At 48.7% G+C, this 26,466-nt stretch overlaps 1 long non-coding RNA gene across 1 annotated transcript in view; it reads left to right on the forward strand.

Annotated features, from left to right (window-relative positions):
- LOC129539776 (uncharacterized) overlaps positions 1-26,206 on the forward strand; it is a 68,957-nt gene extending 42,751 nt beyond the window's left edge. Inside the window, exons 5-8 of the long non-coding RNA XR_016038600.1 lie at positions 485-787; positions 24,612-24,763; positions 25,432-25,630; positions 25,932-26,206. This is a non-coding gene — a long non-coding RNA (uncharacterized LOC129539776). The remainder of the gene's footprint in view (positions 1-484; positions 788-24,611; positions 24,764-25,431; positions 25,631-25,931) is intronic.
- Positions 26,207-26,466: the final 260 nt, after the last annotated feature.

Below are 26,466 nucleotides of genomic sequence, written 5' to 3' on the forward strand. Positions count from 1 at the left end.
GACGGTGACACCCAGGGCTCAGAGGATGCTCTTCATTTAAAACTGGAGTATTTTGGGCCCTCTAGAGTTCAAGTGAGAGCCAGCTGGTAGGAGAAAGTCCCAGGTCCTCTTCTTCCCTCCCGCATGGGTCACCATCAACTCCTTACACTGCTCTGTGCACTGGAGAGGCCTGCGGGGCTGCAGGCATAGATCCTGAGGGAGGTACAGTTCTGCTGGAGCTGCTGGAAAGGAAAACACATGGTCACATTTCCCACCCCTCAAACCCCTGACCCTAGTGACCAAAATTCCCTGCGTGAGTGGAGGGTTAGCACCAACACACACCCCTGCACGGATCTCCTAGAACAGCTTCCTAGAAGGGAGTGGACCGGAGTCTCAGGCTGGGAGCCCCCACTTGCTCAACCTCCCAGGTCATGCAGGAACCACAGCCTGAGGTCTGGGCCAACCTTGTCATTCATTTATTCATTCAAATTCATTCATCCCGCAGGTACTTGTCGAGTGTCTCGTCAGGGCCAGCGAATGTGAGACGCCGTTTCCAAGATCTTGGGCAAGTCACAATCTCTGCCTCCACCTCCCTTATCTGTAAAATCGATCTTACACATCAGCCCTGCGGAAAGTTCCTCATGAGGATCAGACGAGGTGACACATCTCTTGGTATGCAGCTGGTACACAGGAAGTGAAAGTCGCTCAGTCGTGGCCGACTCTTTGCGACCCCACGGACTACACAGTCCATGGAATTCTCCAGGCCAGAATACTGGAGTGGGTAGCCTTTCCCTTCTCCAGGTACACAGTAAGTGCTCAATAAATGGTATCCATGTTGCCAAAGCGCTTACTAATAGTATTAATGGTCCAGATGCCCGATCAGATCCCGAGGCTGGGCAGGGCTGCCATCTCGGGCCTCTCTGTTCTATGTCCCCTGCGCGCCTCCCGCACCCCCAAGTCGGGACCCCAAAGCCAGGCCCCGTCAGGTGCACAGAGGCCCCATTCTCTGGCCCCGTGTCCCCTCGGCCGCTCCTGGGAGACCCTGCCTGGTGACCCCGGGAACCCGCCGTTTGCACCGGCAAAGAGGGGCCTTTTGTTCCCGACCGGCCCGCGAGGCTCCCGCCCTAATCCGGCTAATTACCGTCCACACGGCGGCGGGGCGCGCGCTCGCCCACCACTTTCCCACGGCCGCGAAGAAAGCCCCTCAGTGCGGCGCGCAGAACAGAGCGGCGATTCAGCGGCGCCCGCCCGCCCCGCGAGCCCCGCGGCCGCCCCTTCCCTTCTGCTCTGCTTGCCGGGTCTCCGGGGCTGCTTCCCCGACTGCTTCTCTCATTCCTTTTCTCCCTGCCTCTGTGTGTGTCTCTTCCTGTCTCCTGTCCTCTCTCCTTCCCTTTCTGTCTGTCCACTCTGAGGCTCTCCGTGTCTCTCTGGTCCCTGTATCTCTCCCATGGCCAGGGTTCAACTTGCCTGCTCACCTTTGGGTCCATCTGGGGGCTCAGCAATCCTCAGGCCCTTCCTTCTCTCCTTTCTGGGGACCCCAGCGACCCGGCTCCTTAAATGTCAGGAAACCAAGGATGCTTTGGGTCCAAGCCATGTCTCTTGAGGTTTGGAGGAAGCGCTGGGTTCTCTGGTGGGGGCAGCTCTGAGATAGTGCTGGCCCCGGGAAGGTGTGCGGTGTCTCCTACAGCAGGGTGTGAGCACAGGCCGGAGTGGACCCAGGACACTCAGCACATGGCCTCCTGTGGCCAGTCCAGAAAGGGGAGCAGCTCTGAAGCAGTCTCAGCCTTATGGGCCGCCACGAGCCCCAGCAGGGTTGGCCAAGGAGAAAGTTGGGTTTAGGTTGTCTTTGGTGCGGGTCTGGTTGGCTGCTCTTCTAGAATTCATTGACAGTATATATCTTTGGGCTTCCCAGGTGGCTTAGTGGTAGAGTCTGCCTACCAATGCAGGAGACGCAGGAGATGCCAGAGACACGGGTTCAATCCCTGGGTCGGGAAGATGCCTTGGAGGGGGATATAGCAATCCACTCCAGTTTTCTTCTTGCCTGGGAAATCCCCAGGACAGAGGAGCCTGGTAGGCTACAGTCCGTGGGGTCACAAAGAGTCAGACACAACTGGGCACACACACAAATATTTGAAGAATTCTGGGCAGGCTATGGAACAGGTCTTTTTGGCCACATTTAGGCCTAAGAAATTCATTCATTCATTCACCCAACAAATACTTACTGGGTGTTTACTCTGTGCTGGAAACCATTGTAGGCCACAGGGGAGAAAGACATGCACAAAACAAAGTTCCTGTGTTACATTCTAGTGGGAGAGTCCTCTGGAAAATAAGGAAACCAGCTGTCAGATGGTCGGAAGGGCTGTCAGTTCAGTTCAGTCGCTCAGTCGTGTCTGACTCTCCGCGACCCCACGAATCACAGCACACCAGGCCTCCCTGTCCATCACCAACTCCCAGAGCTCACTCAAACTCATGTCCACAGAGTCGGTGATGCCATCCAGCCATCTCATTCTCTGTCATCCCCTTCTCCTCCCGCCCCCAACCTTTCCCAGCATCAGTCTTTTCCAGTGAGTCAACGTCGCATGAGGTGGCCAAAGTATTGGAGTTTCAGCTTTAGCATCAGTCCTTCCAATGAACACCCAGGAGTGATCTCCTTTAGAATAGACTGGTTGGATCTCCTTGAAGTCCAAGGGACTCTCAAGAGTCTTCTCTAGCACCACAGTTCAAAAGCATCAATTCTTCGGCAATCAGCTTTCTTCACAGTCCAACTCTCACATCCATACATGACCACAGGAAAAACCATAGTCTTAACTAGATGGACCTTTGTTGGCAAAGTAATGTCTCTGCTTTTTAATATGCTATCTAGGCTGGTCATAACTTTCCTTGCAAGGAGTAAGCGTCTTTTAATTTCCTGGCTGCAATCAGCATCTGCAGTGATTTTGGAGCCCAAAAAAACAAAGTCTGACACTGTTTCCACTGTTTTTCCATCTATTTCCCATGAAGTGATGGGACCAGATGCCATGATCTTTGTCTTCTGAATGTTGAGCTTCAAGCCAACCTTTCACTCTCCTCTTTCACTTTCAAGAGGCTTTTAAGTTCCTCTTCACTTTCTGCCATAAGGGTAGTGTCATCTGCATATCTGAGGTTATTGATATTTCTGCCGGCAATCTTGATTCCAGCCTGTGCTTCTTCCAGCCCAGTGTTCCTCATGATGTACTCTGCATATAAGTTAAATAAGCAATGTGACAATATACAGCCTTGACGTACTCCTTTTCCTATTTGGAACCAGTCTGTTGTTCCATGTCCAGTTCTGACTGTAGCTTCTTGACCTGCATACAGGTTTCTCAAGAGGCAGGTCAGGTGATCTGGGATTCCCATCTCTTGCAGAATTTTCCACAGTTTGTTGTGATCCACACAGTCAAAGGCTTTGGCATAGTCAATGAAGCAGAAATAGATGTTTTTCTGGAACTCTCTTGCTTTCTCCATGATCCAGCGGATGTTGACAATTTGATCTCTGGTGCCTCTGCCTTTTCTAAAACCTGCTTGAACATCTGGGAGTTCACGGTTCACATATTGCTGAAGCCTGGCTTAGAGAATTTTGAGCATGACCTTACTAGCGTGTGAGATGAGTGCAATTGTGCGGTAGTTTGAGCATTCTTTGGCATTCCCTTTCTTTGGGATTGGAATGAAGACTGACCTTTTCCAGTCCTGTGGCCATTGCTGAGTTTTCCAAATTTGCTGGCATATTGAGTGCAGCACTTTCACAGCATCATCTTTCAAGATTTGAAATAGCTCAACTGGAATTCCATCACTTCCACTAGCTTTGTTCGTAGTGATGCTTTCTAAGGCCCACTTGACTTCACATTCCAAGATGTCTGGCTCTAGGTCAGTGATCATGTTATCGTGACTATCTTGGTCGTGAAGATCTTTTTTGTACAGTTCTTCTGTGTATTCTTGCCACCTCTTCTTAATATCTTCTGCTTCTGTTAGGTCCATACCATTTCTGTCCTTTATTGAGCCAATCTTTGCATGAAACGTTCCCTTGGAATCTCTGATTTTCTTGAAGAGATCTCTTGTTTTTCCTATTGTGTTGTTTTCCTCTATTTCTTTGCATTGATCGCTGAGGAAGGCTTTCTTATCTCTCCTTGCTATTCTTTGGAACTCTGCATTCAGATGCTTATATATTTCCTTTTCTCCTTTGCTTTTCACTTCTCTTCTTTTCACAGCTATTTGTAAGGCCTCCTCAGACAGCCATTTTGCCTTTTTGCATTTCTTTTCCATTGGGATGGTCTTGGTCCCTGTCTCCTGTACAATGTCACGAACCTCCGTCCAGAGTTCATCAGGCACTCTATCAGATCTAGTCCCTTAAATCTATTCCTCACTTCCACTGTATAATCATAAGGGATTTGATTTAGGTCATATCTGAATGGTCTAGTGGTTTTCCCTACTTTCTTCAGTTTAAGTCTGAATTTGGCAATAAGGAGTTCATGATCTGAGCCACAGTCAGCTCCTGGTCTTATTTTTGCTAACTGTATAGAGCTTCTCCATCTTTGGCTGCAAAGAATATAATCAATCTGATTTTGGTGTTGACCATCTGGTGATGTCCATGTGTAGAGTCTTCTCTTGTGTTGTTGGAAGAGGGTGTTTGCTATGACCAGTGCGTTCTCTTGACAAAACTCTATTAGCCTTTGCCCTGCTTCATTCCGTGCTCCAAGACCAAATTTGCCTGTTACTCCAGGTGTTTCTTGACTGCCTACTTTTGCATTCCAGTCCCCTATAATGAAAAGGACATCTTTTTTGGGTGTTAGTTCTAAAAGGCCTTGTAGGTCTCCATAGAATCATTCAACTTCGGCTTCTTCAGCATTACTGGTTGGGGCATAGGCCTGGATTACTGTAATATTGAATGGTTTGCTTTGGAAACGAACATTTTCTTTAAAAATGTCATTTTTAAGATTGCATCCAAGTACTGCATGTCGGACTCTTTTGTTGACCATGATGGCGACTCCATTTCTTCTAAGGGATTCCTGCCCACAGTAGTAGATATAATGGTCATCTGAGTTAAATTCACCTATTCCAGTCCATTTTAATTCACTGATTCCTAGAATATCTATGTTCGCTCTTGCCATCCCCTGTTTGACCACTTCCAATTTGCCTTGATTCATGGACCTAACATTCCAGGTTCCTATGCAATATTGCTCTTTACAGCACCGGACCTTGCTTCTATCACTGGTCACATCCACAACTGGGTATTGGTTTTGCTTTTGCTCCATCCCTTCATTCCTTCTAGAGTTATTTCTCCACTGAGCTCCAGTAGCATACTGGGCACCTACCAACGTGGGGAATTCCTCATTCAGTATCCTACCATTTTGCCCTTTGATACTGTTCATGGGGTTCTCAAGGCAAGTATACTGAAGTGGTTTGCCATTCCCTTCTCCAGTGGACCACATTCGGCTGTGGTCCATGTGATCAGATCGACTAGTTTCCTGTGATTATGATTTCAGTGTGTCTGCCCTCTGATGCCCCCTCACAATACCTACCGTCTTATTTGGGTTTCTCTTACCTTGGGCAGAAGGGCTATAGAGAATGGCAAAATCAGGAAGGGGGTCTGGGAGCTGGCGGGGGGATTGGGTGGTCACAGGAGGCCAGTCTGAGTTGGTGACACCCTGAGCAGAGACCTAAAGTGAGGTCAAGTGCTTTCTCTCCAGGGGGGTCCTGGACTTGCTGGAAAGTTCCCACCAGGAGCCTTTTCCTGGTGCCTCAAACCCCAGTCGCTGGGAGATGCTGAGTCCCTCTGTGGCCTGGTGGAGGCACCCGGCTCACCAAGGGACGGCAGCCAGACAAGGGCTGGCCAGGAGACCTGTGCTGTGGGAAAACTCTTCCTGGCCCTCACTTTTCTTGCTTTTTCCTCACCACTGTCAAGGATTTCCCAGTGGAGACCTTTGAATGAACAGATCACAAATAAACCACAGAGACCTGTTGGGCGGGGTCCTGGCCCAGGCCTGGTGGTCCATGCCTGAGGGAGAAGTAGGGCCCTCTTGTCTGCAGAGAAACCAAGGGCTTCTTTACATCAAGGTGATTGAGGAAAAAGTGTTAGTGAGTTTTGTGAGCTCGTAAATCACAAGACAACACAGTGTTGCTGTGGGTGTTCAGATTAGGAGGGACAAGAAGGAAGGAAAGGGAAAAGAAGGAAGGAAAGGGACAAAAGGCATTCCTAGTGGGCTCATATTGGTCTCAGGCAAAACAGGAGAACCTGGGGAACAGCAGCAGGACGGATGGACACATTATAGGATCCGTGGTCTCTTCGGGCTGGGATTCAAGCCCTGAGGGAGTCTGGAGTCCCAGCCAGAGCGTGTTTTTATGAGTGTGTTTGCTAAGTGTGGTGTGTGTGGCCTCTGGGTGGAGGCAGGAGGCCCACGGGGTCTTTCCCAGCCTCTCCCAGCAGCCCACTCTCCCCACCCTAATTGCCCACCCTGGCAGAGCCTTGGTCCTGGCTGACTTCCCACTGCGTCTGCTTCTATGGTGGGGGGGGCAATGGCAGGTGGATGGCAAACCCACCTTTCTCCTGCCAAGCTGAAGTGGGGTGAGCCAGGCTGAGGGGTCCAGACACCCTCCAACTTGGACCTCCTTCCCATGGACTAGGCTGCCCAGGATTTTGAGAAGCAGACAGTGCCACGGTTCTGTTTGGGGTCAAATGCAGGAAAGCCCAGCTGGGTCTGGGAGCCAAGAGAGTTCTTCATAACCTTCCCCTCACTACCTAGGAGACCTTGAGTGTAACATCAGACCTCTCTGAGCTTGTTTCCTCACTGAAAAATAGGGATGATAATAATAAACCCTCCCCACAGGGATAGGAAGAATAAAATGAGATAAGGTTATAGAATGTGTTCTGTCAACCAGCAACTTCAGGCTTTTCTGACCAATACATTTTACATTTTGACCCATCAACCTCACATATAATCAAAACGAAAGTTTACACTTTTTCTTATTACGTTGAATGCACTGATCTATATGACACTATTTCATTCTATTTTTAAAAAATTGCAAGTCATGAGACTTGCCTGATGGCCCAGGGGTTAAGATTCAGGGCTCGCAATTCAGGGAACCCAGGTTCAATCCCTGGTCAAGGAATTAGATCCCACAGGGAACTAAAGATCCCACTTCCTGCTACTAAGACCCAGTGCAACCCAATAAGTAAACAAAAATAAACATTTAAAAATAAAATAAAAATTGCAAGTCATGACCCACTGGGTCTTGAACTACAGTTTGAAAAACACTGCCATAAACCATGGAATGGGATACAGAAGCTAGTGTAGTTTCACTGCCTGGAGAGCTTACTGGGGAAAGAGCAGGGTGGGAGCTGCCACTCTGGGGACGCTCCGCTGACCACAGTGCGGCCCACCGCTGCTTCTCCATGGTTGACTGCAGCTTTGCTTCTCAGCTGCCTCTCCTGACTGCCCCCAAACCTTCCTGCTGACTGTGCTTGGCTCCGTGCCGAGGCCAGGCATCGCTTGCGAAACTCAATAGAACCCAGGGATCACCACACCCCTCACGACTTTAGTGAAGAGGAAACTTCTGTAAACTTCCCAGTCAGGGAAAGCAATTTAGTCAACACCATCTGGTGTAGTCAGTCAGCAAAAACAAGACCAGGAGCTGACTGTGGCTCAGATCACGAACTCCTTATTGCCAAATTCAGACTTAAATTGAAGAAAGTAGGGAAAACCACTAGACCATTCAGGTACAACGTGAATCAAACCCTTACAATTATACAGTGGAAGTGACAGATTCAGGGGATTAGATCTGATAGAGTGCCTGAAGAACTATGGACGGAGGTTTGTAACACTGTACAGGAGGCAGGGATCAAAATCATCTGCAAAAAGAAGAAATGCAAAAAGGCAAAATGGTTGTCTGAGGAGGACTTACAAATAACTGATAAAAGAAGAGAAGTGAAGGGCAAAGGAGAAAGGGAAAGATATATCCATCTGAATGCAGAGTTCCAAAGAATAGAAAGGAGAGATAAGAAAGCCTTCCTAAGTGATCAATGCAAAGAAACAGAGGAAAACAATAGAATGGGAAAGACTAGAGATCTCTTCAAGAAAATGAGAGATACCAAGGGGACAGTTCGTGCAAAGATGGTTACAATAAAGGACAGAAATGGTATGGACAGAATCCCATGGATGGGGGAGCCCGGTGGGCTGCTGTCTATGGGGTCGCACAGAGTCGGACACGACTGAAGTGACTAAGCAGCAGCAGCAACCAGATGCAGAAGATATTAAGAAGCGGTGGCAAGAATACACAGAGGAACCATACAAAAAAGGTCTTCATGACCCAGATAACCTCGATAGTGTGATCACTCACCTATAGCCAGACATCCTGGAGCGCAAAGTCAAGTGGGCCTTAGGGGGCATCACTACGAACAAAGCTAGTGGAAGTGATGGAATTCCAGCTAGGCTATTTCAAATCCTGAAAGATGATGCTGTGAAAGTGCTGCCCTCAATATGCCAGCAAAATTGGAAAATTCAGCAGTGGCCACAGGACTGGAAAAGGTCAGTTTTCATTCCAGTTCCAAAGAAAGGCAATGCCAAAGAATGCTCAAACTACCTCACAACTGCACTCATCTCACACGCTAGCAAAGTAATGCTCAAAATTCTCCAAGCTAGGTTTCAACAGTACGTGAACCGAGAACTTCCAGATGTTCAAGCTTGTTTTAGAAAAGGCAGAGGAACCAGAGATCAAATTGCTAACATCCGTTGGATCATCGAAAAGGCAAGCGAATTCCAGAAAGACATCATTACTGTTTTATTGACTATGCCAAAGACTTTGACTGTGTGGATTACAACAAACTGTGGAAAATTCTGGAAGAGATGGGAATCCCAGACCACCTTACCTGCCTCCTGAGAAGTCTGTATGCAGGTCAAAAAAGCAATAGTTAAAATTGGACAGGGAACAACAGACTGGTTCCAAATCTGGAAAGGAGTACATCAAGGCTGTATATTGTCACCTTGCTTATTTAATTTATATGCAGAGTACATCATGCAAAATGCTGGACTGGATGGAAGCAGAAGCTGGAATCAAGATTGCCTAGAGAAATATCAGTAACCTCAGATATGCAGATGACATCATCCTAAGAGCAGAAAATGAAGAGGAACTGAAGAGCCTCTTGATGAAAGTGAAAGAGGAGAGTGAAAAACCTGGCTTAAAACTCAGCATTCAAAAAACTGAGATCATGGTATCCAGTCCCATCACTTCATGGCAAATAGATAGGGAAACAATGGAAACAGTGAGAGACTTGGGCTCCAAAATCATTGCAGATGGTGACTGCAGCCATGAAATTAAAAGACGTTTGCTCCTTGGAAGAAAATCTGTGACCAACCTAGACAGTGTATTAAAATGCAGAGGCATCACTTTACTGACAACGGTGCTTCACTTTACTAAGCCCTGTGCTATGCTTAGTCACTTGGTCATGTCCGACTCTTTGTGGCCCCATGGACTATAGCCCACCAGGTTCCTCTGTCCATGGGGATTCTCCAGGCAAGAATACTGGAGTGGGTTGCCATGGCCTCCTCCAGAAACTGACAAAGGTCCATCTAATCAAAATTATGATTTTTCCAGTAGTCATGTATAGATGTGAGAGTTGAACCATAAAGAAAGCTGAGCGCCGAAGAATTGATGCTTTTGAACTGTGGTGCTGGAGAAGACTCTTGAGAGTCCCTTGGACTGCAAGGAGATCCAACCAGTCAGTCCTAAAGGAAATCAGTGCTGAATAGTCATTGGAAGGACTGACGCTGAAGCTGAAGCTCCAGTACTTTGGCCACCTGATGCGAAGAACTGACTCATTTGAAAAGACCCTGATGCTGGTAAAGATTGAAGAGAGGAGAAGGGGATGACAGAGGATGAGATGGTTGGATGGCATCACTGACCTGACGGACATGAGTTTGAGCAAGTCTGGGAGTTGGTGATGGACAGGGAAGCCTGGTATGCTGCAGTCTATGGGGTCGCAAAGAGTTGGACATGACTGAGTGACTGAACTGAACTGATCCGGTGAATGGGCTTCCTAGGTGGCACTAGTGGTAAAGAACCCGCTTGCCAGTGCGGGAGATGTATGAGACTGCGATTCAATCCCTGAGTTGGGAAGATCCCCTAGAGGAGGAAATGGCAACCCTCTCTAGTATCGTTGCCTGGGAAATCCCGTGAACAGAGGAGCCTGGCAGGCTACAGTCCATGGGGTTACAAAGAGCTGGACACGACTGAAGTGACTTAGCACGCATACATGTACACCCGGTGAACAGGTGGCAGAACCAAGATCATAGCTTGGGTGTCCCTGTCCTCCCCAGCTTGTTTTCACTTTCGGCCTGGTCTCCTGCCTGCCTGCAGTCCCTTCCTGTCTCCACCTCTAGGGTCTGGGAGCCACCCTTGACCTTAGTAGAGTAGGAATAAAGCAGCAGGATCACTCAGGTGTGCACACACACACTAGCCATGTAGCCAAAGGCAAGCTCATTAATGCTTCTGAGCCTCCATCTCCTCTCCATGAAGTAGGAATGATGCTTCTGCTCTTTTCAACCACTTTTGCAGATTAAATAGGTAACGTGCATAAGAAGAACTTCAAAAAAGCATTTAAGTATGCTTTAAAATTGAAGGTTTCTTGAGGATGGGGGAAAGGTTGAATAAGTGAAGCCCGGGGTTGGTGGGCTACAGTCTACGAGGTCACAACGAGTCAGACACGACTGAGTGGGCATGCAGGCACGCATGCAGGTTTTTTTTTTTTTTTTTAGAGAGTGAAATTGTTCTGCCTGACCTTTTAATGATAGGTACATGACATTGTTTGTTGAAACCCATAAAACTTTACAGCACAAAGAGTAAATCTTATTGTGTGTGCATGCTCTGTCTCTCAGTCATGTCTGACTCGTTGTGACCTCACAGAACTGTAGCTCACCGGACTCCTCTGTCTACGGGATTCTCCAGGCAAGAATACTAGAGTGGGTTGCCATTTCCTCCTCCAGGGAATCTTCCCCACCCAGGGATCGAACCCGAGTACTGTATCTTCTACATTGGCAGGCAGATTCTTACCATGGAGCCACTTGTGAAGCCTAAATCTTGATGTATGCACATTTAGAGAGGTCATTTAGGAGGCCTGGAGATCCCAGGATGGAATACAGACGATGACAGACTTATCTGTATTACAGATGTATGAAGCATCCTCACTGAAGTAGGTGGGGGAAAAGGTTTCAATTTAAATAAACTTTGGAATGCGTAGTCTGTAAGACTAAAGGCGAAAGAAACCGTATGAGCACTGCTCACGAGTTGATGAAGCAGTTTCCTGTAGGGTATGGATTAACAATGCTGAAACCTCTGTTCGTGTGTATTGGAACTGAACCACTCAGTAAGTGGATGGTGGATGGTGAGATCCAGGTTTCTCTCTTTGGGAGTGGAAAGGAAGTTACAGACAAGCAAAGGGAGATGGCTGGTGTGATCCTTGTGATAACGGATTAAAGTTGTAGATATCAACATGAACTCAGGTTTACCTTAATATAGGTACAGAAGGCTACATATAGAAACATTTACAGATTTGTGTATATTTGTTTAGTCTGATAGACACATAGGTTAGTATACATACATATTTTATTGTATCAGCTGAGAGGGCCTAGAAGCAGTGATACTCCAGTAGCAATGAGCACACGTAGACCTTCATTTTTGATACTACTTTCCAGTAAAAAGAACTAGGGCTCCATGGAAAGATGGCTGCTTCTAGGACAGGAGGCAGGAAATACACAAGATGAAGCTGGAGCATCTTGTAGTGCCGGAAAGCAAAAAAGTGCTTAAAAAAATAGATGGGAGTATGCCAAAGAGATACACGGGCCAACTGAAAGAGCTCCAGTGAAAAAGCTGGAACAATCTGAGCAAGAAAATAATTATAGTTGTATTGGATTATCACCCAAAGTATAAAATAAATATTCATGAGCCTGTACTTAGATAAATAAATAATTCAACAATTAATGACATATTTAATTAAGTTATTAAGTAAAACAAATAAATGGGGGAGGAGAGACAAACTCCAGTGCAGAAAAATTCCCCGTGATTTATGCAGACACGTCCCCCTCAAGGAGGAGCCTGGCTCCCCACTCCTTAAATGCAGGCTGTACGTAATGACTTCCTTCCAAACAGTGCAGTGTGGAAAGGGGACAGAAGAGTAACTTGATACTGGAGAAACCTCAGCCAGGTGGTCAAGGTCAGCATCAACAGTGATAAGTCACGTTGGTAGCAAGTACCCTTGCTGTGACGCGATGGCAACAGCTTTACCTCTGCGGTCTTCCTTCCCAAACCCGTGATTCCAGTCTAACTACGAGAAAAAGCATCAGACGGGTCTCTACTGAGCAATAGTCCACACAGCTCCTGACCGACACTCCTCAAAAGTGTCAAGGTGATCAAAAACAAGGTAAATCTGAGAAACTGTCACAGCCAAGAGGGACCTAAAGAGACATGACAACTAAATATAATGTGGTGCCCAGAAAAGAAAGAGGACATTAGGCAAAAAACTAAGGAAATATGAAGAAAATATGGACTTACACTGTAATAATAATGCTTATCAAAATATACTGATATTGGTTTATCCACTGTGACAAATGTGTCAGACTATCAGCTGTGGTGTGGTGGTTTAGTACATAGATTCTGAAGCCAGACTGTGTGTGTGTGTGTGTGTGTGTGTGTGTTAGTCACTCAGTCTTGGCTGACTCTTTGCGGCCCCATGGACTGTAGCCCACCAGGCTCCTCTGTCCATGGGGATTCTCCAGGCAAGAATACTGGAGTGGGTTGCCATGGCCTCCTTCAGGGGAATCTTCCCAGTCCAGGGATAAAACCTGGGTCTCCGGATTTGCAGACAGATTTTTTTACTGAGTCACCAGGGTAACCCAGAGCCAGACTGTTGGGATTCAAATCTGACCCTACAACATACTGATTGTGTGACTCCAGGCAAGATACCTACTTTGCCTGTGCCTCGGGGATATTGCTGGGAATTGGGAACAATTGTTGGGAAGATTGAACAAAGTACATAGAAAAGCATCTGCATATGCATGATTCCTCTGTCAAGCCCCGGTGCCAGCCCTCCTGGCGTTGGGGTGCTCGCCAGCTGGGCCTACCTTGGAGGATCTGTCATTCTGTTTCGCCACTTGGGTCCCCAGGCTGACTTCCCAGGTGCCACCAATCTGTCTCTCTGGAGGATGAGTTATTGATCTGCCTGTGCCTTGCTCACTGTCATGGCACTTGGCCTTCTGGTCTCCTCTAAACGTCTCTGATTCTGACTGCCTATCTTACTTGCTTTGGGCAGGGTCGTTGGGAATAAAAAAAGAGTTGGTAGGTGCATGTAGAGTCCCCCACTGTGGGGAGTGGTGTATGATGGGGTGGATTTTTAGTTCATAAACTGCTCTGGGAAACAGAGGTTTATCATCCACACATCTCATGGGAAGACATTGATTTGTTGCTGAAATAAGAGTCCAGAGAGAACAGGACACATTTTGAGTGAGTCTTGCCGCAGGGAAGCCAGAGTTTTCACAGCCCCTCGCAGGACCTGCCTGATGGATGCAGCAGACTCCCGAGGAAGCTAAGGTTTCATCTTAATTAGATGTAGCCAGAGAAAAATGAGCAAGCTCTAAGAGACTTTCCCACATACATCTTGAGAACTCAGACGTGCTTCTGGTCCAGCCTGCACCCCAGGACTCAGGTTTCACCATCTCAAGGAGCCTCTTTTGATGAAGGAATGCAGTGACCTGGGGAGTAGGAAAATTTCTTTGAAATTCCTTTGGAGGGGGGAGCCCTTGCCCTAGCCTTAGGAGCAGGGAGCGGGGACCTGGCAGGCATAGGGGAGCAGCCTGCGTATTGGAGCTTGTGGGGCCTAAAGCTCTCCTGAAAGGTGATCATGTAACCTCCAGCAACTCTTCATTGAGTGCTCCCTGGTGCCTTCCACTCCACCATCGCACCTGGAAGAATGACCTACTTTTTAGTGTGGGGAAGGCCATTTTGATGATGTGAACTTGCAGAAACAGAACTTGGAAACTGTCCACCTTCCTTCCTACCCTCAGGGGAGCCAGGTTTCTGGGAGGATTGCGAGCCTGCACCAAACCAAACCGAGAGGGTCTGGGCACGGGGAAGGTACTAGCACCCCCGCAGGGAGGACAGCACGGGTTCTGCCATATGTGGCGGGCTGGACAGGAAACAGACTGGGGCCAGACTGCAGGGAGAGACGGCAGTCCAGCTGGAGAGGGAGCTGAGCGATTATCTTGCCCATCTGGGGCCACCTGACTCGCAGGGGGCGTTGCCGAGAGTGCCATTTCTAGGGGGGTTTAGGAGCATTGAGTGGGGGACGGTGTGCAAAGTGGAGGAGGCCTGTGTCTGAATCAGCACTCTGCCCCGACTGTGGGGACCTCATCAGGCAAATGTCCTAATCTCTAGGAGTCCCATTTATAAAACAGGGATAGCATTGCACCATGAGCACGCATGTACACACACACACACACACACACACCCCTCTACCACCACGAAGAACAACAACAAGTTTCCAGAGGAAAGACTTTTTTGTTTAGGAAGTTCTTTGAAATGTGTCCTGTGAATCACTGGGAAAGACTCTGTCGCTGGGAAAGATTGAGGGCAGGGGGAGAACGGGGTGACAAAGAATGAGATGGTTGGATGTCGTCGTTGACTCAATGGACATGAGTTTGAGCAAACTCTGGGAGGCAGTGAAGGACAGGGAAGTCTGGCATGCTGCAGTCCATGGGGCCGCCAAGAGTGGGACATGACTGAGCGGCTGAAGAGCAACAACCTGTGGATCACCAAAGGGAGCTAGAGTAGAAGCCCTTTCCCAAATCTCATTGATCTCAGAGCCCTTTCTGGAAAGATAAGCCTCTCTTGGAGTTAATGATCAGGGAATTCACTAGCTGGCTGGTGGCACCGTAGAATAACCTTAAGCCTAAACATAAATGAATAAGTGAAACGTGACCTTACTCCAGAATTATGCAAACCTGGTGCAGCCCAGAGACTGCATTGCTTTAAAGCTCAGGTGATTCTTAGGAACACGCAGGATTGAAGGATTGAGGTTCATGAACTTGGACGTGGTGGAGGACCCCTCCAAGGATACCTCTCCCAGTCCCCACAGGCAGGCTGTTGTGCCACCAGCTCCAGGCAGGGCTCAGTGGATGTTACTGCCTTGAATGGAGGCTCAGGCTTGTTGCCTCCCAGGACCCCTCGTGTCCCTCAGCCTCTGCTGCCTTCAGGGCACATCCAAGGCCATCATATGCTCCCTGCCCTGATTTAGCGGCCCCACCAGCCCGGCAGAGCTGGGATCCCCCTTTGCAGGTCTGCCGTGCAGCTGGCTCGAGGCCCAGAATCTGTGGGCCTTCAGCTTCATTAAGATGCTGCCCCAACTCTGCCCTAGTTCAGATTTCAAAGCCCATGGAATGCACCCCGAGGTTTCCTTGCTCCCTCTCTCACTCTGGAAACAGGTTTCAGTTTCTGGGGGCCCAACGAGCGTGGTGGGCTTGTCCCCTAGTGCTGACTGGTTGAGGTGGGAAAGAGCCTGCTGAGTCATGTAGCTATGGGGAGGGCCCGGGCTGGCCCTGCAGAAGAGGCCCTTTCTGAAGTTCACTGATGTTCACTGGGGGTGTTTTCGAAGTTTGTCTCTCTCCTTGAGGGTGGCTTTCTAGCACACATAAAGAGGTTGCCAGGGTACATGGTGGCCTGGTCTGGCTGCTGCCTTCTGGCAGCTGGTAGGATTCAGCCCTAGGATTCTGACCCAGCCCCACCCCATGATGAAGGGAGGAAGTGCCTTCTCCTCCTGACTCCAGGCCAGCCCAGCACCCCTGCCGAGGCCAGGAGGAGAAGGCAAGGTGCGTGGCTGTACAGAACCTGTCTTGAGTTCTCCAGGCATTTCCTAAGCCCTGAGTCCCTGTCAGACCCATCTGGCCAGCGACATGTCTGTGGGAACAACCAGGTGGTGATGACGATTACACTTCGCTTCCTTGCCTTTGAGACTCCCTGCCACTCGTGGGTCTTCTCTCCCCAAACACCCGCTGTGTATGTGCCACAGCCAGCATGAGATTCCCGGGGCAGGCACAGGCCTCTGACCCCCAGCGAGGGGCTACTGCCCCCAAAGTAAGGGCCTGGCTCTGCTGCTCTTTTGTCACCTGTCCCCGGGGCCCCCTGTGCTCCTCTGGAGACACGGCCTTTGCTCTCCCGAGGCAGTGCTGCAGAGAATTAGCTGAGGTCAGCCTACAGGCTGGCTTGTTGCTGGTTGCCTGGGGGCTTCCTGCCTGGAGTGAGATGAATTGGTGGCTGCCATGGATGCCTCACACAGGTCCCTTTACCAGCTGCTATAAAACTTGGCAGCTAAGGGTCACTGCACCCACTTCTCTGGAGCACTTTCTTGGCTGCCATCTCCCAGGAACCCACCCACCAGTTCCCCACCTACAGCCAACGACTGACCCAGGGCATCACGGGCTGGACCAGCGTAGTGCTATGAGTCATCTCTGGGGCTCCACAGGATCAAGCTGGAGCTGAAGGCCACATCTTTGCTTTACTGATCCCTGCCCCACCCTGCTTCCCTCACTGCCCTGCCCCCAGGAGTGCTCTCCCAGTTAACTATTTTCACAGGGATTGTCATTTCAGGCTTTGCTTCTAGGACCCTAACCTGAGGCTCAGGCGGGTCTATGGAACTCCGAGGACCCCTATCTCCAGATGCATATGGCTCTGGGACAAGGATGAAGCTGTCCTCGGCTGCAGGGCGAAGAGCAGACAGAGGATGGAGGGAAACTGGGAGCCTGAGCTGGGGGCTGTAGCCCAAGCAGAGGAGGAAGGCCAGGGTGGTGGCCGTTCAGCCTGTCTCTTCCCTTCCCTCGGCCTCCACCCTGAGCCTGGCCTATTATTAGTCCTGTCTTGATGTGGCGACTGAGAACAGATAGTTCTTCTCTAGGCCTCGGTGTCCCTGCGAACCGAGGGCCTCTGCCAGACTAGCTCCCAGTCCCTTCTGCCTGGTGGGGGTGGTGGCAAGGGGTGCTGGCAGAAGCCCGACACTCCACAGGAAAGAACCAGGGGAAATTGAGTACCGGGTCTTCCTGTGGCTGGGAGAGAGGGCTTAACAGGGTTGGAATGGCTGGAACAGCTGTCCTGACCGCACAGCTGGCAGCTGAATTATGAGTTTGGGGAAGCAGTCTTTCTGTCACCTTCCTTCCCCTTTCCCCCAGGAGGAAGAGGTCTCCTAACTTCCCTCCGTCCTGCTCACTCGGCAGCTCCCTTGTGAATGGGCAGGTGGACAGCTTCAGACACAAAGGCAGAAGGACAAGGCGGGCCTTTCAGGCACTGTCACTGGGGACTTCTCAAGGCTCTTCACGTCATGTCAGGTAGACTGGCCCTGATCTCAGAGAAGAGGACAGGCCTTTGACACTCAGGTCATCCTGAGCTCCTCCCCACACCCCTGCACACAGCGGCCCGCCTGAACTTCAGGGCACCCTTTGGGGATTTGGGGAAGGGAAACCTGTAAGAGGCTCAGAGAGAGGCCAGTGCCCGGAGGAAAGGCTGAGGAGGAGGAAGTGTGCGGGGTTGCGCTCACCCGCTGAGGTTCTCTCGTCGGAGGGGCCTGCACCAGCGCTCCTGAGCCCGTGCAGCTGGCCCCACTGAGCTGCAGCCGGGCTTCCTGTGCTTGGCCTGGGAGAGGTCAGCGGACACTCTGGCCACAGCAGGTGGAAAGAGAGTGGTGGCCCCGGGGCCCCAGCGTCTGGCCCTGAGGGCTGTGACCATTGTGCTTTCGGCATGTTTATCCTAAACCTTCCTTCCTTTCTCCGCCAGGAGCCAGGAAAGCCTTGGCTCTGTAGGTTTTGGGGATGGGGCTGGGCACGTTCAAACAGGGAGGGACTGTGGGGTTTGTGAAAGCCTCTCAGCCATGGTCACACACGATCAGTGCAAAGGGGAAAGGATGCACCCTCTCTGGGGACAGCTTAGCATGTGGGTCTCCAGCCCCAAAGATGTACATACCTTCTGACTCAACAATTCATTTCTGGGAGTCGATCCTAAGGAAATAATTATAAGTTCACACAAGGTGTGTGTATCAGGACGCTTATCTCTACCTGGTTTAGAGTTGATACACGGCCATGGGAGGTTGGTACGTGCACACAAGTGGAGAACTTGGCAGCCAGTTATACTGATGGAATTATCAATAAAGCTGCCACGAACACTCTGGTTCGTGTCTTTTGGCGAGCATAAGCACGCCTTTCTCTTGGGTATGTACCTAAGATGGAATTTCTGGGTCAGAGGATAGATGTGTGTGCAATGTGATGGCGCTAACCAGGAACTGTTCCAACCAACCCAGCTACCGCCTAGTGGTGGCACCCAGTATCATCAGCCTGTCTCACGCTGGCTTTTCTAGGAATGTGTAAAGGTGTTGCTTTGTGGTTTTCATCTGCTTTTCTAAGTATATGTCAGCAGCAAAAGGGATAAACATATTGTGGTATACTTACAAGCTGAGAATTGGCACAGCGATGAATAAGAGAGAACTACAGATTCTTGTAACCACATGGATGAATCTCAAAAAACAGGATGTTGAGTGGAAGAAACCCAACACAGAAGAGTATATATACTGTGTGAATCCACTTAGACGCAAATCCCAAACAGGCAAAACTGTCTACAGTGATAGAGACCAGAAGCGTTGCCTGTGGGGACAGAGAGGTATTGACCAGGAAAGAGATGAGGAAACCTTCTGGGCTGTTGGAAATATTCCTTATCTTGATCTGGTTGTGGTTAAATGAATGATATATATGTAAAATATTTTATCAAATCAAATAACTTTGCATTTTCAATCTCTTTTTTTTTTAATTTTTGGCCGTGCTATGTGGCATGTGGGATCTTCATTCCCCAAATAAGGATCAAATCTGCATCCCCTGCAGGGGAAATGTGGAGTCCTAACCACTGGACTGCCAGGGAGGTCCCTATCTTTGCATTTTGTTGTATCTAGCATTTACTTATATTGAAATTTAAAACAGTATTTAAGCAGAAAAAGAGAAAAGGATGCAGATCTATGTCGATTAATCTGGAATTATGTTTAAAATATATTAAATACATAAAGCAGGTTGCAAAATTCTGTGGACCTTTGGGGGTGCTGCTCATAAACTCTTCTTTGGTGGAAGTCTAGGGTATCTCATTTTAAACTAACATTAGATGTGGGGTAACTGAATAACGGTTTTTGGAAAGGATCCAAAGTACATAGGAAGTTTAAAAATTGGGAATAGAACTGCCATATGACTTAGCAATCCCGCTGCTGGCCCTATACCCTGAGGAAACGAGAATTGAAAGAGACACGTGTACCCCAATGTTCATTGCAGCATTGTTTGCAATAGCTAGGACATGGAAGCAACCTCGATGTTCATCGACAGATGAATGGATAAGGAAGTTGTGGTACATACACAATAGAATATTACTCAGTTATAAAAAGAAACACATTTGAGTCAGTTCTAATGAGGTGGATGAACCTGGAACCTATTATACAGAGTGAAATAAGCCAGAAAGAGAAAGACAAATCCTGTATGTTAACGCATACATATGGAATTTAGAAAGATGGTACCAATGAGTCTACATGCAGGACAGCAAAAGGGACACAGGCATAAAGAACAGACTTTTGGACTCAGTGGGAGAAGGTGAGGGTAGGATGATTTGAGAGAATAGCATTAAAACATATATATTACCATATGTAAAATAGATGACCAAAGCAAGTTCCATGCATGAAGCAGGGCACCCAAAGCTGGTGCTCTGGACCAACTTAGAGGGTTAGGGTGGGGAGGGAAATGGGAGAGAGAGGGTTCAGGAAGTGGGGCGGGGACACATGTTGGTGAATGGCAAAAACTATCACAATATTGTAAAGTAATTATCTTCCAATTAAAATAAATAAAGTAAAAGAAAGAAGAAAACAAAGTGCCTAGAAGGCATTGTATAGACATAAGAAATAACAATTTAAAAATTGAATGAGGCATGAAACTTCTGAGAATATAAAGAAATACTATGTTGTTAAAGAAAAACAAGAAATTAACAAGTGATACAGTATTATTAACTAAAGTACAGATTTTTTTTTAAAATTTCACATGTGTCCATTATTTGTTTTCATACCTTATTCAAGATTCCACATTGTATTTAGTTACATTGAGCAACTTCAGCTGCAAACAACAAATTCTGGTAAATTCTTTTTTCATTTTTATTCTGTTACAAATATGTTCCAGTTTTGCTTGTAATGGCTTCTTAGATACACTTTCCATTTTAAAGTGGACATTCAATTTCCACAAACATGGGGTTTTTAAAGTGTCTTTGATATTAATTTTTCATTTCAATGCAATCATCTCTGCAGTCACCTTATGCGTTTTTTAAGACTTCTAACTTTTTTGAGGCTTTCAACAACTAAGTCAAAGATTGTTCTTGGTAAATGTCACAAGGCACCTGAAAATATGTAGGTTATTTTCAAATATCTTTTAATATTGACTTCTAACATATCACATTTCTAACATGTTTCCACGGTGATAAGAGAACAGATTGTATGATTTCAATACCTTTAGACCATGAAATTTTTGCACCTTGTTTTATGTCCCTGGCTATGTTCCAGTGTCTCCTAGTTTATAGTTTATGGGAACTTGAATAGAATCTGTATCCTGCTGTTGTGTGAAAACTGTATAAATCTTAATGTTGAATTGGTTCATGGTGCTTTTTATGTCTACTATATCCTTCTACTTTTCTGCACATTCATTCTATTAATTTTTGGGAGTTTGATATTGAAATTCTAACTAAAAATCTTAATTTATTCTCTTAAAGAATAATTCTACTATATAGTGGAACTATATGTAACTGTGTTATGTATTTTCCAAGCCTCTTGTAAATGGGTTATCATACTTTCATAATTTAAAAAATAAAAAATAAGAAATAATTTTGCATTGATGAGGAAACCCAGATTTTATAGCAGTCAGTACCACATTTTGAAGGACTGAAAACATACGGTGTGTCCAGTGGGCCATGATACAGCAGGAATATCTATAAATTACATAAGATGGAAGCAGATAAAGAAATCTGGAGTGTTTTTCCTTCCCTTTCTTCTTCTCGCTCCTCCTTCCCCCATCGCCCCTTCTTTCCTTCCTCGTCTTCCACCAGTTCTACCAGGGAAGACTCCTGGTTCTCTCTTCTGTGGACGTGAATCGTGGCAGCAGGAAGACGCGTGTGACTTAAATTCAGGTTGGGGCCCTAGTCCCGATGCTGCCACTTCCTGGAAGGACGACCGTGTATGATCACTTGTCCTTCTGAGCCTCAGTTTCATCACTTGTAAAATGGGGAAAATAATGCCCATCATGCTAGGTGGCTGGCAGGATCAAGGGAGAAAATGATCGCAGACATTGATAAATTGCCAAAGAACTCTGACACCTCTAATGCAGAACTGTCGTCGCTGGGGTGAAGGAAGCACAGAACAGATTGTCGGGTCAGGTGGCCCCGGGCTCCAGTACCTCACGCACTGTGTGGCCTCAGGCATGGCGTTAACGTTTATGCACCTTGATGAGTCTGTCTTTAAAACACTGATGAAGACAGTGTCTCTAACACAGGGTTGCTCCAATGATTAGAGGCCATGTTCGTAAAGTAAGTAGTGTAGTGAGAGCCTAGGTGGAAAAAACACTCAGAAAACAAAACACCAGCAAACAGACGGCCACAGGCTGCTCCTGGGGCATCATCATTCTGTTAGCATTTCCCACACTGAAGCATCGAGCCCCTCAGGTTAGAAACAGGGACTCTCCTTGAGGGCGGGAGCTCACCGCTCCCTGGGGCATGGGCATGGTGGCCACCCTTGTCACTGGGCTGCCCCCGACACTGCTCCTGCCTCTGCAATGATTCCACCTGTGTAGCTGAGCTTCGTTCGAATATGGCTGGGTCCCAAGAGAGAGGACAGTGCCCATGAAGTGTTTCACTGAGGGCAAGGCTCCTGTAAGGACTTCCCCTGATGGCTCAGCTGGTAAAGAACCTGCCTGCCAAAGCAGGAGACACAAGAGACACAAGTTTGATCCCTGGTTCAGGAAGATCCCCTGGAGAAGGAAATGGCAACCCACTGTAGTATTCTTGCCTGGAAAATTCCGTGAACAGACTGTAGCCTGGTGTCTTAGTCCATGTAGTCCATGGGGTCTCAAAGAGCCAGATACGACTGAGTGTGCACACGCGCACACACACACACACAAGCCTCTTTTAGAGTCGAGAATGGCCAGGAGTGTCTCTGGAACCTAAGCACAGAGCCTGAACCACACTCAGGGCCCTGGGAAGGCTGGTCCGGGAGAGGGGATCTGCCATGGTCTTGCCAACTCTGATTTGTCCACGAGGGTGGAGAAGGTTTGCATAGGAAGCAGCCTTTTAGCCCAGTGGAGGGAGCACCTGGCCTCTCCTTTCTCTAGGAAACCTCTGAAATGCTCCATATTCCCACATTTGATAGAGGGGCCCCGTTTGAAGCTTCCACTCCCTCACTGTCCCCTTGTCTCACCCTACCCCATCCCCGTTTAACAAAATTTCCAAGCCGAAAGGACAGTAGAGCTGCTCTTTGCTCAGAAACCAGGGAGCTGAAAAGTCAAGGAACTCAGCCAAGGTCGCCCAGCTGGTCCTGGCTGAGGCTGGAGACCTAGACCCCCTTGGTCCTCATCCAACATTTTCCCACCATGTGTGTCACGGGGCTGTGGTTGAGCTGACCAGGGTGAGCTCTGGGCTGTGGGCTCCAGGGTCTAGAGAAGATACAGACAGTCCTTAAAGCCCTGGGTCTGAGCTGGGCTGGAATCAATACGATCAGGGGTTTTCACTCTGGTTAAGGGCAGATTTTTTCCTGTTCTGCCTTTGGTTACTGCATTTTCTTCCTTCATTGCTGGAAATCGTTTCAGCCTCTTCCAGTGTTGTCTCTGCCCAAACTCCCGGTGGAGATGGCCATTCCGTGTATGGACTGTACTTGGGTGGGTGTGTAATGAGCACCCGCGATGGCACATCTGTCTGTCTGGGTCAGTATCTGTCTGTCTGGGTGTGATGTGACTCAAATGTTGAGGCTCACACTCCCTTAGCCTCTCCCATCCTCCCCCATCACCCCGCTGCTCTCAAAACAGCTGCATCCCGCCCCCAGGGAAAGAATGTCCCTGGCAGCCTCAGTGCCCACCCCAGGCTGGAACGGCAGCACAGGTGGGGGTGCTGTGTCCAGCTGGCCCCATCACAGGGCCTCCCGGGAGGAGAAGCCACCCCTCCAGCATCCCCATCAGTGCTGCCTGCCACAGCTGTTGCCCTAAGGGACCGACTGCCCTGAAAGGAAGTGTCTGGAAGCTGGGCAGCCAGTCCACGGGAGCCCTCCTGTGTTCAGCCTGGGGCCTAGTCCAGGCACTGGGTTTGCCCGGGAACTCCTGGAGGGCAAGGGTGCCCCATGGTGCCCCACCAGCATCTACAGTGTGCTGGGGGCTGGGGCCTGGCCAGGGAGCTTTCAGTGAGGACGAGCAGAAGTCCCCACGCTGGTCCTGGTTGTCTGGCTGTGGCCTCAGGAGGGACGGTCTGTCCTCTGGAGAGGACTCTGTAGTTATCACAAGTCCCAGGCCCACTGCACTGAGGGACTGGAACCGGGACAGCATTCACTCACTCTCCTGGCGACAGCGAGCAACCTGACCAGGGCTGTGAGAAAAGCCCAGAAATGCAGTCTTGGTGATTTTGAGCAAGGCACATGTGTCCTTTGGGAAAGGCAGGGTGACTCCTGTGACGGGTATTAAAGGGTGGGTGGGAACCTGGGGAAGGTGGGAAGGGCAGAGGAATGGCCATCAGTGGGGGCACTTCTGCTTCCTTGGAGGGATCATACCTGGTGCCCAGATAAGAGTCGGTAGGTGTCAGTGTATGGACAAATGTCTGTTGTGAGGTGTAGCAATTCTGGGGAGAGATACTGGCCCAGCCTGGGTGCGGTCAGAAGGCCTCAGGGAAGAGGGAAGAGCACTTCAGGGGAATGACATCCATGAATCCTAGAAGGCCCTCTACTTCCCACCTGGACCTCTCAGGCCAGAGGCCCGGGGATGGAGGGCCAAGGGCACTGTATCTCAGCTTGTCCCAGCGAGGGGTGGGCAGGGCTTAGATCAGGGAAACAGGGGCTCGCTCAGTGCATCTAGGGAGACCCAGCCTGGCCTCACCTCCCTCTGGCCCATCTCCTTCAGCCCCTGGGAAGGGCCCTGCACCTCCATTAGCCATTCTTGTGGAGCACAGAGCCGAGCAGATTGAATGGTGCTATGCGACCTCACACGAGTCACTCTGCCTCTTTGGGCCTCATTGTCCTCACCCATAAACCAAAGGGGTTGGAATCTGTGGGATCTCAAATGGTTCCCAGGCAACCTGCCAGCCCTGACTAACCGGTAAAGCTAAGTGGAGGACTGTGCCGCCAAGTCCAGGCTGGGAGGAACAGACGCGGTGATCCATTAGTGATGTCTGATGTGGCCTCCTGATTGGGGGTGGGGGCTGTGGTACCCATGCCTTCCACCTCCAGCCTTCATACATTCTAAATGCAGGCAGGGGGTGAGGGGGTGGGCCAACCTAAGGTGAGGGGGTGAAAAGAGGTGTTCCTGGTCCTTATGACACATCTTCTGTGTGTTCTCCAGGACCAAACATCGAGATGGGGAGCAGGTGTTGCCAAGAATCTGTCTCGTGGCCTGGTATAAACACAGGAAGAGCCACGGTTTCATGAGGAAGACGGTACACACCCCTACATCTGAGTTCTTGGTCCATTTGTTTTTCTGGCATTTTGAAAAATGTATGTCCAGCTGCATTTATTTATAGCTAAATAAGAAAGAAAGTTTTGTTGTTGCTTTTTTGCTGAAACAGAAAAAAAAATCCATAAAAATTGTAAAGAAAGAAAAGGACAATCCAAAAGAAGTTGATGAGTTATATAAATGGGTTTCATTGGAAACTAAAATCTTGAGCACTTTAATCAGAAAATAGAATGTTTGCGAAATGCATGGGTATCTGTGAGTGTGTATATGTATGAGTTGGTGAATGCTGTGTGTGTGTGTGAATGTATTGTATGTGTATAACTCATGTTGATGCACAGGGCATGTTTGTGTAGCGTAAGTGTGGCATGATCATGTGTGTGTACTTAGTGTGTGCTCTGCAGCAGGCATGTCCGTAGAACGTGGACATGGTTTGTGTTCTGAGTCAGCAGTGTGTGGGATATGTGCAGCATGCCTGCTGTATATAGTGGACAGCAGAATAGGTCGGTATAGTGCGTACTTGTGCAGGATATGTGTGCACCCTGTATGTTTGCATGACCTGTGACATGTGCATTCTGGGTAGGCGCATGGTGTCCTTGTGCAGAGCTGTGATGCTGTGCGTCCCATGATGCTCTGGCCTTTGAGCCCGTCCTGGAGATGACATGCAGTATCATCAGAGCTTGAGAACAAAAAGCCCTGAGTCTTTTTTTAGGGTTGGCTCTTCCAAGAAGAAATCAGGAATTTCTGAGCTCTACTTTCCACATCCTGTGAAGTCCAGACAGGCAGAAAAAGACTGGATCCAGTGGGCACCCAGATGCCAGCTCGTGAAGGCTGATTAAAACCTTGCAGTTTGCCGTTTCCAAGAAACATTGCTCATCAAACTTTTCAGACCTTCCCTCCACTTGACAAAGGTGGGAAATGTTCCCAGTGACTTTTTACTGGAAAGCTTAGCAATTTCTATGATGAATTTGGGGTATACCTTTTTTTAAAAAGTGGCTCCATGCTAAGGGAGAAGGTTGCCAGAGAGCTGGAGCTCCTAGTCCAAGTGTTCACAGTAAGAATCGTTCCCCTCCCCACCAGTCCACTGGAAGCCATAAAATGGGCAAATCTACATCTTCTATCTGCCCTCAGGCAAGAGGTCGAGAGGATTTCATTCTCCCAGGCCAGGGGCAGCAGGGGGAGTGAAGGCTGCTCTGTGGTTTGCCTTTGCAGAACTCTTGGCACCTTCCTGAGCCTCTGATTTGTCAGGAAGCATTGTCCAGAGACTTCCCCGGTGGTCCAGTGGTTAAGAATCTGCCTTCCTGTTCAGGGGACATGGGTTTGATCCTTGGTCCAGGAACTAAGATCCCACATGCTGTGGGGCAACTTTGATGGCCTGCTGCAACTACTGAACCTGCACACTCTCGAGCCTGAGCAACACTAGTCTGAGCCCCGTGACAAAAGATCCCACATGACACCACGAGGTCCTGCATACCACGTGTCACAACCAAGACCAAATAAATTAATAAAATATAAAAGGAATTTGCAAGGCTCTGAGCAAATGAGATTTTTTTTAGTTAAAAAAAAAAAAAGAAGAGGAAAAAGTGTTTTCCATCAGAGCCCTCCCTGCTACACAGGACTGTTGTGTGGGCCCATAAGCCACAGTCGTGAATATTTTTGCCGAGTGGAAGGGACAGTCCCAAGGGGCAAGGTTGTTCCTGGCATGAGGCCTACCACCTAGTAGGTGTCCAGTAAATAGCCATTGAAT

This window comes from Moschus berezovskii, chromosome 11 (assembly GCF_049115385.1).
Source record: "Moschus berezovskii isolate FMDL1 chromosome 11, NW_MosBer_1.0, whole genome shotgun sequence".
Lineage (NCBI taxonomy): Eukaryota > Metazoa > Chordata > Mammalia > Artiodactyla > Moschidae > Moschus > Moschus berezovskii.